A 12,257-nucleotide genomic window follows, 5' to 3' on the forward strand; every position below is an offset into this window, starting at 1 on the left:
AAACATACCTTATCGTTTGGATTTTATGAGCGTATTAATTGAAATTATTACAGCAAGGTCGCTCACTTCCAAACCCAAGTACCTTCGGGATTTAGCCGGATATAGCAACTCGCACAAATGCCTTCGGGTCTTAGCCCGGATATAGTCACTAGCACAAATGCCTTCGGGACTTAGCCCGGATATAGTTACTAGCACAAATGCCTTCGGGACTTAGCCCGGATATAGTCACTAGCACAAATGCCTTCGGGACTTAGCCCGGATATCATTCGAATAATCATGCACAAATATCAATAAATCATGACACATCCATATTTCATTTTCATAAATAGAATTCAAACACAAGACACTTATCAAACCTTACCAATTTCGGCTCAATAGCCACATACAAAAAGCATGATTTTGATTGGCTTTATAACATGATCTCTATACACATTCGGCTACCCGTCGTAGGTATAAACTAATCACCTCAATATATAATTCAAGTAGAATCATTATATCACCGTTTATTTGTTATGCTTATATGTCATGACTTAATCAAATCATAAACTAAGTTTCATTACTCGAAGACTTACCTCGGATGTTGTCGAACGATTTCAACGGCTATTCGATCACTTTTTCCTTTCCCTTATCCAACTTTGATCCTCTAGGCTCTTGAGCTAAATCAAACAATTTACTTCCCAAATTAAACATAGTCATACGACATCCATATACATTTTATACTAGCCGAAATGTACCATCAAGATATACTTTACTCAAATAATTTACCTTGGCCGAACATGTATAATGTTTTGTAGCTTAATAAATTTAACATACATTATGTATTTATAATATTTGTGCAGCCAATTATCCATGGTCATACACACACAACCAAAAATAAATACCAAATTTTCATATCCTTTATGCCCTAAGCCGAATACACTTGTCATGTTCACCTACATTTTTCAAGTACAACATTCTCATATTCGGCATTAGTATCAAGCATAATAGCCAATTCTTCCCACCTTGAATCTATGCATCTATTTAATCATAATTTGTTCAAGCACTCATACAACAAGATACATCCAATTTAACAAGAAACAAAAACCTTATTTCTCCATAGCTACTATGGCCGAAAGTTCTAGACATCTCAATACCGAAATTTTTAACATGGGTTGCCTAAAGAACTTGGTGATGAGTTCAAATTAATCTAACATTTCAAGCAACTTAACACATCCATATAACTAAAAATTCTAAGTTTAAACACAATACAACATTTCAGCACCATGGTCGAATACTTCATGAAGTTGTTAAGACCCATCCTTTTTATAAAGCACTCAAACTCAATCATCTTCATGCCTCATCACCACAACATCAAACACCAACCAAGAAGACAACACCCATGGCCGAGTATCATCTCCATCAAATAGCAAAAGAATTTAAACCGACATCTAAAAATATGCATGAATTTCATGGAATAACATCAAACATACCTCTTCCTAAACATCAACCAACCGAACATGAAGCAAGAGAATCCTCCTCTTCTTCCTTCCTCAAGTCACGGAAATGGGGGAGCATGGATGAGACAACTTTGTTTTCATCACCCCTCCCTTTTCATTACTTTATTACTAACCTTTTATTTTATTATTTCTAACATAAAACATTAACACAAAATGTTTATAATATGCTTTAACCCATAGCATGGCCGGCCACCATCTTGATTTTTTGGTTAATTTGACATGCAAACCCATCATTTTTATAACATGCATTAATAGTTCCTGATAGATTAACCTATCACATTTCAAAAGTGTCACACATAAGTCCTATTAACTAAATTCACATGCAATCGACTAAATCGAAGCTTAAAACTTTCACACATTCATATTCACATATTTTAGACAATAAATATCATATTCAAATACTTCGGTGACTTGGTTTAGTGGTCCCGAAACCACTTTTCGACTAGGGTCAATTTAGGGCTGTCACACCTTGAGCACTCAAATAAGGGACGATATGCATGTCTATTAATGGATTATGCTATGTTTACTAAAATGTTTGGAAATGAATGGTTTTAGGTTACGTCTTTACAGTAATGCTTTGTAACCCTATTCCAGCGACAGATATGAGTTATGGGTGTTACTTGGATCTTTCTATTCATCGTGTGATAGATGACTGAGACAGACCAATTCGGGAACATGTTTCAATTTTGGACGATTTGAATCTAGGAATAGTTAGACCACACATTCAAGCTCAATAATTTGAATTAAAACCAGTATTGTTTTAGATGGTGCAAACTGTTGGACAGTTTAGTGGGTCGCCAAATGAGGATACAAGATTGCACTTAAGAATTTTTCTAGAAGTCCTTGACTCGTTTAGAAAACAAAGTGTTCCTGAAGACGCCTTGCGGCTTAAATTGTTTCCATATTTCTTGAGAGATTGAGCAAAAGCATGGCTTAATGCTTTATCATCGAGGACAGTGGCATCATAGACTGACCTTTTTTAGAGGTTTTTGTTACGGTATAATCCACCAAACATGAATGCGAAGCTTAGAAATGAAAACATTGTATAAAGCTTGGGAAAGATTTAAAGAATTACTGTAGAAATGTTTGATGCATGGGTTTTAGCACTGGACTCAAATGAATATGTTTGATAATGGGCTGAATGCATATACAAGAATTGTAGTTGATGCTTCTGTCAATGGTACTTCGTTGGATAAATCTTATAATAAAGCTTATAAGATTCTGGAACAGATTACCAATAAGGATTATCAATATCCTACCATGTGAGTTTGGATTGGTAGGAGAACTGCTGGCACTATGGAACTTGATGCAATCACTTCATTAACTACCCAAGTATTATCTTTAACTAATATGATCAATAAAATAAAGAGGCCAACTATAGTTCAGGAGAAAAAACCAGTCGAATTATTGTGTGTTTATTGTGGCGAAGACCATTGATACGTGATATTCGTGACAAGTTTTAAAAATTTATAATTAATCGTTCTTGAAACTAAATATTATCACGATAAAGGCAAATGTACCTATCGAACAGTAGTATAGCTTTAGCAAGACCAGATTGTCAAACCCAAAGGAACTCAGAGTACTAGTAATTACTTTCTTTTTATTATCTAGCCTAAAAATTAAGGGATTTGGTTATCTAAACTAATTGCTAAACTAAGAGTGCACAGAGAGAAAATTTGGGAAAATACTTTTTAGAAAATTCGATTGATTAAGACAATACCTAAGGAAAAATCCACCTAGACTTCACTTGTTATTTGACTCTGAATTAGACGATTTATTCATTTGACTTGATCCGTAGAAATCCCTAAGCTATATTATTATCTCTCTCGAGACTAATAACGTCTAACTCAAGGTTGATTAATTGAAATCTCTTTCTAATTAACACCTAGTGTTGCACTAACTCGATCTATGGATCCCTTTATTAGGTTTCACCCTAATCCGGCAAAACCTTATCACCTTATCTCTAGGCGTGCAATCAACTCCACTTAATTATGACAAATTTACTCTTAGACAGGGTCTATTCCTCCTCTGAATAAGAGCATTAAATTGAATCAATATCCTAGAATATTAAAACAATAATTAAGAACGCATAATTAAGAACAAGTCAAATATTTATCATACAATTCAGATAATAATAACAAGATCCGTCTTAGGTTTCATTCCCCTTAGGTATTTAGGGGGTTTAGATCATAATTATAGAAGAAAACATCTCAGAAGAATAATGAATACGAAACATAAAGAAAACCCAAAACCCCTGAATGGAAATTGAAGGGAGATCTTCAGTCTTGATGATGAATCTGGCTTCTGAGATGGACCAATTGACTTCCCTTGAGTAATTCCTTGCCTCCTACTCTACGACACCCCTGATAAGTGCCTCCTCAGGTGTTTAAATAGGCTTTAGAATTCCTAAGAGCCCTCAAAATTGGCCTTTTCTGAATAGGGTTATACTTGGGCTCGACAGGGACGCGCCAGTGTGACACGCCCGTGTGCGATTACTCTAGCCCGTGGTCAAGGCTGTTGAATAGGCAAGGGCATGTAGTCTACTCGTGTAAGTCGTGCTTTGATCGTACCAAAGGGACATGCCCGTATGAGGAAGCCTAGGCCGTGTTGATTTCCCATGTGGGTCTATTTTTTGTCGTTTTCGGCCCGTTTCTCGCTTTTTTTTACTCTCCTATGCTCACCTAAGTATAACACATGAAATTAAAGAATTAGGAACATTGATTTCACCAAATTTAAGGAGAAACCATCCATAAATGTGCTAAGCATGGGATAAAAACTTGTATAATTTACGGTTTATCAAATACCCCCACACTTAAGTGTTTGCTTGTCCTCAAGCAAAATCCTCAACTCACAATCAAAATAAATTCTTCTTGATTTATAATCCCTATCAATAATATCTCAAAATAATCCACAAGTATTCATACATTGAAAATTCAACTAAAAGTACATCAAAGTTTCAAACATTCCAAGTTGAGTATTTTATCACGAAAACATAGGTGTCTCCCTTTATCTAAGTGATTACCTTTGATCAAAATATCATAGAGTTTAACATCCTCACTAAAGATTCACTCAAATCACTCAAGGTGTTTAAGGACATCAATTAAAGCACTCATTAGTCAATATGAAAAGTTATTACCATAGGATTGCTTGAAAATCAAATCTCCACCACTATATATTGAGCTGATACATCAATCAAAAAGGTCTTTAGAGGATTGTAACGTGGCTTTGGTTAGGGGGTGTGGTCACAAGCTAAAGGAAAAGGTTAGAATCGAGATTGAATTGAAAAATTATCTAGCTAGAAAAATAACTAGTCATCAGTTGAATACAAGTGAGGTTCTTCTTAGAATATGGAATTAACACTCAAGCTCAAAAACAACGAATTACTATTAATATGTGTTGAAGTATTTTTTTTTAAGAACAAGTCAAATACGGGTTCACTAAGGGTTAATTATGAAGGTAGAATTTTATGGAGTGAGTGGGTTAAACCTAACTGCCTTTATCATCTTGACATATCAAATCAAATGGTGTGGTCTTGACATGCATAATCAAGCAAGTTCTAGAATAACAAATCAATACTGATGCACTCATAATAGAAGTGAGCATGAAAGAAATAAAATATGCTCTAAAGGCTCAAGATCTCACAAAAATTATGGCTTTTTGATGTTTAAACTTGTGAATTTCAACTCACGTTAATACCTAAACTTAGGGAAACAACCTAAAAGTTTATAATCCTTCAAAAATCAACTTATCATGCTTGATTCCCTAAAGTCTTAAAGTTTAAACAATCAATGCATAAATGCCTATGTTTTAATTCAAGACATACCAATAAAAATCATAAATTAATTAAAATTCATTCTAATAGTGATATGAGTGACTCACATGACAATAAGACAAAATTCAGGGATTTGTAATGATGATATGAAAGACCCTCCCACACTTAAGATGTACATTGCCCTCAATGTACAAAGATAGATATATTGAAAAATATAGATAAATAATCATAAGATAGGGAGAAAAGTGAAACTTCCTGAATGATGAATGAACTCCTTGAATTGGAGGTATGGAAAATAATCAGCCAAGGCAATGATGAGAGTGGAGGAGGATACTCAGGTGGTGGTAGAGGTTCATTAGTCCATAAGTCATTTGCCATTGGAGTTTTTAGTTCCTATTTGATAATGAGCTTTGAAGCTCTTTATGACTGTAATAAAATCAGGAACTCTTTAGGAAATATAATGGAGCATAATTACTTGTAATGAAATAGTCGAAAATAAAAATTGTAAAAACTCAAGATAAAATAGTATTAAAAGGAAATAAAAAGTAATTTCAAAATATAAAGATACAAATAAAATAAATAATATTTGTTTATAGAGAAATTGGGGCATACGGCCGTGGGGCATGCCTGTGTGCCTTCATTTCAGCCTGTGCATTTTGTGGTTTTCAAAATTGGGCGTATTGGTGTACACGGCCATGTTACACGGTCGTGTCAATCTTTGTTCACTTCTCCCACGCCCGTGTATGCAGGCACACGCCCGTGTTATTTTGACAGGTTCGACCACGGTTGGTGGGCACGATCGTGTCACTCGCCCGTGTTAATTTGGAAGGATTGCCCACGGGCATGTCGCACGGCTATGGCAGATTTATCGAATCCCATGTTGGGGAAACATTTTTGCTCTGTTTTTACACAACTGTATTGCACAGCCGTGTTGCGTCCCATGGTATGTGCCCGGCCTACGGCACACCCGTGTGCCTGTCCGTGTGGATCTGAAAATCCTTTATTCAGTGACTCAGTTAGTGAATTAAATGTTAAAGACTAAAATTTAAAGAAGTTAACACCGTTAGTGCTCGGGGTGCCTCCTGAGAAGCGCTTGTTTATAGTCTAAGCTCGACTCTACCTTGTAGGTATATTTAGGTAACTTCGTGGAGCCGTAGTTCATCTTTATCGTCTTTGAAATTCTCACCATTATACATTTTGAGACGATGTCCATTTACCTTAAAAGTGTCTTATGATGGATGACTTACCTCTACTGTGCCATATGGAAACACAGTTTGAACTACGAAAGGACCTGACCATCGTGATTTAAGTTGTCCAAGAAACAATTTGAGCCTCGAGTTATATAACAGGATAAGATCTCCAACTTTAAATTGCCTTCGTTGCTTCAAACGGGCGTCACAGCAGCGCTTCGTCACTTCCTTAAATAGGCGCAAATTTTCATATGCATTAGCTTGCCACTCATCTAACTCATTCAACTGTATCAACCTATTTTCACCTGCAAGTTTGGGGTCAAGGTTTAGAAATTTTATAGCCCAGAATGCCTTGTGTTCCAACTCAAACGGTAGGTGACAACTTTTCTCATAAACTGTAAGGTGATGTTCTTATGGGAGTCTTAAAAGCAGTTCTATACGCCCATAAATAATCATCTACTTTCATCGCCCAATCCTTCCTGTTTAATTCTACTGCCTTTTCTAGGATACGTTTAAGCTCTCGGATCGCTACTTCGACTTGGCTACTAGTTTGAGGGTGATAAGGGGTAGATGAGCTCTATATTTCTTGAGGGTCTTGTCAAATTGGGCGTTACAAAAATGAGTACCCCTATCACTGATAATTGCTTTAGGTGTACCAAATCGAGAGAAAAGTTTCTTAAGGAATCGTACTATTACTCTAGCATCATTAGTAGGTAAAGTTTGGGCTTTAACCCATTTGGACATATAACGAATAGCTACTAAGATGTATTTATTCCCGAATAAACTAAGGAATGGGCCCATGAAGTCAATACCCCAAACGTCAAATATTTCACATGAGAGCATATATGTTTGAGGCATTTCATCACGTTTGGATATGTTACCTATCCTTTGACATTTTTCACAAGAAGTAACATACCTGTTGGCGTCTTTAAATAGAGTTGGCAAATAAAAACCTGATTTGAGGACTTTATGTGCGATCTTATTTCCACCGTAATGTCCTCTAGTTGGTCCTGAGTGGCAATGTTCAAAGATTATCAATGCTTCTATCCTTGTAATGCATCTCCTAATGATTTGATCTGCACATTTACGAAAAAGAAATGGTCTTCCCAGAAGTAGTTTTTCACATTAGTGAAGAATTGCTTCTTTTGCTGATATGTCAACCCTTTTGGGATAATGTTAGCGGCTAAAAAATTTGCAATATCTACAAACCAAGGTACCTCAGAATCAGATATAACAAAAAATTGTTCTTCAGGAAATTAATCATTTATTTCAATGTCATCTGGTTCTTTGGTACTTGAGTTTTCAAGCCTGGAGAGATGGTCAGCCGCAAGATTTTCATCTCCTTTATTATCCTTAATCTCCAAGTCAAATTCCTGCAATAATAAGATCCATTGAATGAGTCGAGGTTTTGCATCAGTTTTAGTCAAAAGGTGGCAAAGAGCAGAATGGTCAGTATAAACGACAACTTTAGACAATATTAAATATGGCCTAAATTTATTGAATGCAAAAACCACAGCTAGCAGCTCTTTCTCCGTGGTGGTGTAGTTTTCTTCTGCGGCTGTCAAAGTCTTGCTAGCATAATAGATAAGTTGAAAATGTTTATCTTTTAGCTTCCCAAAACTGCACCTACTACAAAATCACTCGCATCGCACATTAGTTCAAAAGGTGAATTCCAACCAGGTGCAATTATAATTGGAGCTTTAGTCAGTTTATCTTTTAAAGTATTAAATGCTTCTAAACACTCCTGATCGAAATTAAAAGGCACATCTTTTTCTAGTAACTTAATCAAAGGCTTAGCTATTTTAGAAAAGTCTTTAATAAATCTTCTATAAACCCAGCATGTCCTAAGAAGCTTCTAATACCTTAATTGAATTAGGGGGAGGTAGTTTTTCAATGGTTTCAATTTTAGATTTATCAACCTCAATCCCTCTACTAGAAATTTTATGTCCTAACACAATACCTTCTTAAACCATAAATTGACATTTTTCCCAGTTAAGCACAAGGTTTGTTTCCTCACATCTTATTAACACCCGTTTTAATTTTTTTTAGGCAAAGATGGAAAGAGTTACCAAAAATCGAAAAATCATCCATAAATACCTCCATGACGTCTTCTACGAGTTCATCAAAAATGGCCATCATGAAATGCTGAAAAGTAGCAGGAGCATTACATAATCCAAAAGGCATTCTACGATAAGAAAACATACCGTATGGACATGTAAATGTCGTCTTTTCTTGATCTTCAAGAGCTATTGGGATTTGGAAATAGCCAGAGAGTCCGTCTAAAAAGTAGTAGTACATGTGTCCTAACAATCTTTCCAACATTTGGTCAATGAATGGAAGGGGAAAGTGGTCTTTTCTCGTGGCATCATTTAGCTTCCTATAATCAAAACACACTCTCTAGCCTGTGACTGTCCTTATTGGGATTAATTCATTCTTCTCATTGGCTACAATAGTCATGCCTCCTTTCTTAGGAACATCCTGCACTGGACTCACCCAAGAACTTTCAGAAATAGGATAAATAATTCCAGCATCTAGGAGTTTAATTACCTCACTTTAACAACTTCCTTCATGTTGGGGTTCAGTCATCTTTGGGCTTGCACACATGGTTTATATTCATCTTCTATTAAAATTTTGTGGTTGCAAAAAGAAAGGCTAATCCCTTTAATGTGACACCCCTAATCTGACCCTAGTCGGAATGTGGTTTCGGGGCCACAAGACCGAGTCCCAAAATTTATTTAAAATTTGGTTGCATATCCTCTATGTATATTAGTGCATGTGTGAAAATTTGATGTTTTAATTTAGACTTATGAATGTGAATTTCATGTGATTGACTTAGTTGAGAACTTAAGAAAATATGATAGGAGAATATGTAAGGATCAAATGATAACAAAGTGAGGAAACTTGGGTTTGCATGTCAAATTACCCAAACCTCAAGTAGTGGCTGGCCAAGCAAGGATGGCCTTCCATTAAGTTGAATTTTTAATGATGCTTTTATTAGTAAATGATTAAAATAGATCAAAAAAAAAGAAAGGGGAATAAAATAAGAAAGCAAGAGAAAGTCTTCATCTTCTTTCTTTTCTTGAAGTGCCGTGAGCTAGGGAAGGAGGGGGAAATGTTCTAAGACATTCGGCCATCATAAGGGAGGATTAAGGTAGGATTCATGTTAGTTTTGTTAAATTTTGTGAAAATCTAGCTAGTAGCCAATGTCTTATCATGTCCCATATGTTAATTTTCTACCTAAATAAGTAATTAAATGGCATACGGTTAGGGAGAGGTAAATGCTAAGAGTGTGGTGCTTTTGATGTTGTGAAGGGAAATAGTAGGAAGGTGAAAGAGGATTTAGGTAGAAATGTAGTTATATGTGGATTTATATGATGTTACAAATAGATGTGAAGCTATGCTAGATTAGAAGAAAAAAAATTTGGCCAAGTGTTCATGGGAGGAAACTATGTGTTTGAAAGAATAAAAATGATACTATAATTGATAGTATAGGTATTCGGCCATTTAATCAAGTGTATAGGTGATGTTAGATCTAATTTTAGCACATTCGGCTATATAAGTATGCCCATTTGTGATATTACCTTTGATTGTATAAAATCGACTAAAATGGGTAGTTAGTAAGGGTGGTTACCTAATATACGAATATGTATATGTGTATGGGTAATTGGATTATTGATAGTAATGATATTACATGGTTATTAGCTGAATGGCCCAAAAGCATAAGGTAGAAAGGTAAAAATTTACCATGTGTTTCTTATGATATGAAATCATTAATATTTGGATATAAATATTTAGCAAGACGGTTAAAATAGTTTAACTTATTTGATTAAGCTCAAGAGGTTAAAGGAGGGGAATCAAGCAAGGGCAAAGCAAAGAACATCGAGTAGCCGAGTTGGAACCGTTTTACCCAACACAAAGTAAGTTCTTAAGTAATTGAGTTTGATTCCTTTGTAAGTTTTAAGTTTTAAAACGGGATGAGTATGAATTATGTATATACGTTAAGGTCAATGACTTTTCTAAATGACGGCATATATGATATTATGTTTTAAATATGTGAATGAGAACTTTACAGAGGAAATTGTATAAACCTGCTAGGGACAGCAGCAGTAGCGTGTTTTGGAAAAATTACCATAAACTGTGGGAGTTGAGTTAAAGGCTAAATAAATTATGTAATTAAAGCTTGATGCGTCTAGTTTCGTATAAAAGAAATCGTGTAAGTAAAGGGGTTGCCGATAATGAGATTTTCAAAGTTGTATGAGACAGAGTCAAAATGGCTCCGAAATCCCCTGTTTAGTATATGGAAAATCATTATAAATCATACAAAAATGAATATAAGATAAAATTTTATGCTTAGACTCCTTAATGAGTCTAGTTTCAAACAAAATAAACGAAAACATATTTTGGATTCGGTACAATGAGAAATTAAATTCTTAGTGAAGAGTAGTCAGAGTAGTCAAGCAGTAAAATAGTGGAATCCTTAAGAAAAATCTGGTATTGATTGGCCAAACCAAAAATTCTGAAAATTTGGTGGATAGAGGATATACGAGTCTATTTTCATGGAAAATTTACGGAACATAATTTGGAATTTCGTAGCCCCAGTTACAAATAATTTAATGCCTGTTACTCAGGAAAAACAGCTTGTGGAGAATTTGTGGTTATGTTGTAAACATGGATAAAACTTGTTTTAGTTGCTCATAAGCTATTGATTAAACCCATACGTGAATTCTAAATTGTGATATTGTAAAATGATATATGAGTGTTAGATGGATCTTTGATATTAAAATTTGTGAAATTGTAAGTTTATAAGTATTCGAATATGAAATGATAGTATGGCTTGAAATTGAATTATTCATTGGAAAATGATAGATGTAGATTCAGCCAAGACAAAGTGAAAGTATATGTGGTATGTGAAGTATATTTGGATAATTGTGATGTGAATACATGAAAATTTATATTTTGATTTAGGATTTTATGTGATGGATGTGAATGTGTATACATGAGCTAAGGCCGAATGGCAAATGTGATGAATGTGAACATGCATTTGTGTGCTAAGGCCGAATGGCAAATGTGATGAATGTGAACATGCATTTGTGTGCTAAGGCCGAATGGAAATGTGATGAATGTGAACATGTATTTGTATGCTAAGGCCGAATGGCAAATGTGATGAATGTGAACATGCATTTGTGTGCTAAGGCCGAATGGAAAATGTGATGAATGTGAACATGCATTTGTGTGATAAGACCGAATGGCCAATGTGATGAATGTGAGCATGTATATATGTGATAAGGCCGAATGGCCAATGTGATGAATGTGAACATGTATATATGTGATAAGGCCGAATGGCCAATGTGATGAATGTGAACATGCATATGTGTGATAAGGCCGAATGGCCAATGTGAAGAATATGAACATGCATATATGAGATAAGGCCGAATGGCCAATGTGATAAATGTGAACATGCATACATGTGATAAGGCAGAATGGCCAATGTGATGAACGTGGATGTGTATATATGTGGGAAAGCCGAATGGTTAATGCGAAATGTGTATGAGATGGATATGTGGTAAAGCCAAATGGCTAATGTGAGACATGTATGAGATGTGTATATATATTGTGGCCAAATGACAAACGGCGGAAGGTGTGTTTTATTAGATATTTGATGAGGTAAATGAATTACAAATATGATAGTCGATGTGAATGTTGTAACATGTATGAAACTCTATGATGTAAACCCGGGATTAAAGACCGGATGACCATATGTGTTGACTATGTCTGGGTTAAGACCCGCTGACTTCGTGT

This window comes from Gossypium hirsutum, chromosome A06, assembly GCF_007990345.1.
Source record: "Gossypium hirsutum isolate 1008001.06 chromosome A06, Gossypium_hirsutum_v2.1, whole genome shotgun sequence".
Taxonomy (NCBI): Eukaryota; Viridiplantae; Streptophyta; class Magnoliopsida; order Malvales; family Malvaceae; genus Gossypium; species Gossypium hirsutum.